Source organism: Nicotiana attenuata, unplaced genomic scaffold (genome assembly GCF_001879085.1).
Source record: "Nicotiana attenuata strain UT unplaced genomic scaffold, NIATTr2, whole genome shotgun sequence".
Lineage (NCBI taxonomy): Eukaryota > Viridiplantae > Streptophyta > Magnoliopsida > Solanales > Solanaceae > Nicotiana > Nicotiana attenuata.
In genome coordinates this window covers 1-3,673 of record NW_017675050.1, presented here as the reverse complement: position 1 = coordinate 3,673, position 3,673 = coordinate 1, and positions in this window count along the sequence as shown.

The following is a 3,673-nucleotide window of genomic DNA, read 5'->3' as shown; positions in this document are numbered from 1 at the left end:
ATGATATGAATACTAATGCACGAAGGAACATTCCGTGCCATGATATGATTACTAATGCACGAATGGACATTCCGTGCCTTGATATGAGTGTTATGCACGAAGGATCATTCCGTGCCATCATTTTGTGAGGTAAAGCACGAAGGGTGATGCCGTGCACTTTTATGATTGTTTTGGTGAGAACGAGAGTAAAAGCACGAAGGATGGTGCCGTGCAAATTTCCTACTCTCGTTGATATTGTAGTTGTACTGTTTCATTCCTTATTTATTGATTTTATACCTAAACTGTTACAGCCCCTACAACATGCTCCTCTCCCTCTTGACTGGTTGATTTCTGTATACCTTTATATTGCATACATATATATTGAACTGCACAGGTTTGTTTGGTAGTCCGGTCTAGCCTCGTCACTACTTCGCCGGGGTTAGGCCAGACACTTACCAGCACATGGGGTCAGTTGTGCTGATGCTACACTCTGTGCATCTTTTTGCACAGATCACGGTGCCGAAGCAGCTTTTGGACAGCAATAGTAGATTTGGGAGCTGACTTCAGTCCAGAGACACCGAGGTAGCCTTGCTGACGTCCGCAGGCCCGAAGTTTCTTCTCTCTTTACTTTAGTTTGTTATCTTTTGTACCGGAACAAACAAAACTATGTTTTTATTCAGACATTGTATTTAGCATTCTCTAGACGTTCGTGAGTTTGTGACTCCAGTTCTTGGGTATAGTTGTATTAAACTTCCGCATTGCTTTCAGTTTATTTATATTTAGACTTCCGCTTTTTCATTTAAATGTTTCGTTGGTTTTAAAAATATCGAGGTTTGCTAAAGAGGTAATAATAATTGGCTTGCCTAGCTCCTAATAGTAGCGCCATCACGACTCCCGAGGGTGGGAAATCGGATCGTGACAGTTGCTTTTCATGTGGCAATTAAAGTATATTAAAAGCCCTCGTCCATGTTATTGCTTCTAAATCCGTCCTTTTAAATATATTTCTGTGTATCAGTAAGATACTTCTTTATAAATGATGTAGCTTGGCCGTGAGAATTACAATATAATCGTGTTATTGCAACTCACACACAAGCTACTATAATATAAAGTAGAATAATGTGTGTATATATACAAGGAAATTCCCCCTATTACATACATAATAATAATTGTATGTAAACGGAAGGAAAAAAAAAGCAGCGCAAAACAAAACTCACCGGATAGCTTCACAGAGAATGCAGTAAACCTAATAGTGCCAGAGGAGAAGAGCAGAGAAGATGAACCAATGAGAAATTGCAGGTCTCAGATGTGGGAATTGCGAACAGGGGTTCGCAATTGCGAAAGAAATGTCGCATTTGCGACTTGGGAATTGCGAACACAGGGTCGTATTTGCGACCCAAGGCTGACTAGAGGAGTTTCGCATTTGCGATCATAAACGTCGCATTTGCGACTGGTCCTTCGCATTTGCGAGCCAATTGGTCGCATTTGCGATCAGGCCTGCCCAGGTCCCATTTTCGCATTTGCTATGGAGGTATCGCATTTGCTAGCTCGCATTTGCGAAGCCTGCAGACCTAAATCACACCAGCATATTTTTAAGTTCAAAATGCACCCCGTGGCCTATCCAAAACTCACCCGAACCCTCGGGGCTCCAAACCAAATATACACACAACCTCAAAAATATCCTACGGACTTATTCGTGCTCTCAAATCACAAAAATAACACCATGAACATCAAATTAAACCTCAAGATCAAAGATTTTTTCTTAAACTTCACAAAACATCCACTTTAGCAATTTAAGTCCGAATTACGTCAAACGACATCCGTTTTTCATCAAATTTTACAGAAATGTCTTAAATCATATATAAGACCTGTACCGGGCTCCGGAACCAAAATAGGGCCCGATACCATCATGTTCTAATCAAATTTCATTTCAAATTTACTTAAAAAATTTCAGAAAACAATTTCCTTTAAAAATTCATTTCTTGGGCTTGGGACCTCGGAATTCGATTCCGGGCATACGCCCAAGTCCCTTATTTTCCTACGGACCCTCCGGGACCGTCAAATCATGGGCCCGGGTCCGTTTAACCAAAATATTGACCGAAGTCAAATTAACTCATTTATTAGCCAATTTTTATCATTTTTTGCAGATTTTTATATTTAAGCTTTCCGGCTACGCGCCCGGACTGCGCACGCAAATCGAGGTGACTCCTAATGAGGTTTTCAAGGCCTCGGAGACGCGGAATTTAATTTAAAAACAAGTGATGACCTTTTGGGTCATCACATGCTGGTTCAAGGCGTGCCAAGAAAGGCTCATCAATTCAAGAAGCACCAGTGTCAAGTAACCATCTAACAAAAGATCCTCAGGTCTGCGCCAAATCAAGCAACTCTGCTTTACCAGTTACAACTGCAAGTCAGTTTCCCTATTCTGGGGATTTCTCCCAAGTGAGTCCCGTATCCTCCATTAACTGTTAGTTACTTCTTAGCTAGATATGTGAAGGGTGGCTTTATATCCCTTTGGGCTAAAGTTTATCTTACTGATTGGGAAATTCTCCAGCATTGATGCTTAATTTTCTTTTATTGAAATTTCACATTTTCTCTTTATTAAACATGTGTTTATCTTGCCTGAATATTGCAGGTGTCAAAGTTGCAGAACTTAAAAGCTAATATTGTTTGTGGCTCAACCCCCGAGCTAAGACGAACATCATCCTTTGATAGAACATGGGAAGAAAACGTTGCTGAATCTGTTACTGTTGAACTTATGCTGCAAATGCACTCCTCAAGTGCACTACTAGAAAAATGCAAATTTCCATGGGAAATTTCCCATTGATATATTATCGGTGGCAGTTCCTACTGAAAATGTAAAAAAATCCAGTAGGAAATGGAAAATATTTCTTTTACCTTTTTTTTAAAAACGTTCCCACAGACTATAGGTGGGAATCAGTTGGCGCAAAAATAAAATTATTAAACTATACCCAGTGAAACGGTGGGAATTCCGGATAAAAAATTATTTTAATATTCCCATTGATGCAGTGGGAAGCTCAAAATTTCGAACTTTGACAAAAACCCGCGAGCTTAAAAAAAATTTCACTAAATATACCCGGGGAATCGGTGGGAATGTCTTTTTTTTCGTTTTCACACATTAATTTAGGCGTATATCCTAATTTTTCTTCTCTTTTAATTTTCACTCTCATCCTCTCTTTCTCTCTCGTTCTCTTGGCAGAAACCTCCATTCTTGCCCTAGAGCTTTCACTCATGCAAAATCAAAGGTAAGTGGCGCCTCTCTCTCTCTCGCTATCCCCTCTTTCTTTCTCCCTTTTCTGATTTTACCCTAAATGCCTAAAAACCTAGGGTTCCTCCATGCCTGAAAATCTAGCTTTTGTGTGTATGTTTGTGTGTGTAGTTGGGTTATTGGGTCCTGAGTTCATAGACCTATTTGAATTTTTCTTCTCCTTTCACGTTAATTTTAGAGGATTATTATTAGATTTTGAACTCGATTTAGATTTACGAAGCCTGAAAGAATTTTTCTTCGATATTGGATGTTAAGTAAAGGTGTATATAGCTGGAAGGTGCAATCTGTATGAAAGTTACACGAAGGGAGGGAACAATACGGGCCACGCTATGGCGGTGAATACAAGGAGTGGTAGAGGTGGTGTTAAAAATACCTCTAATGCAAGAAAGGTTGTGAGTGATGATGTAT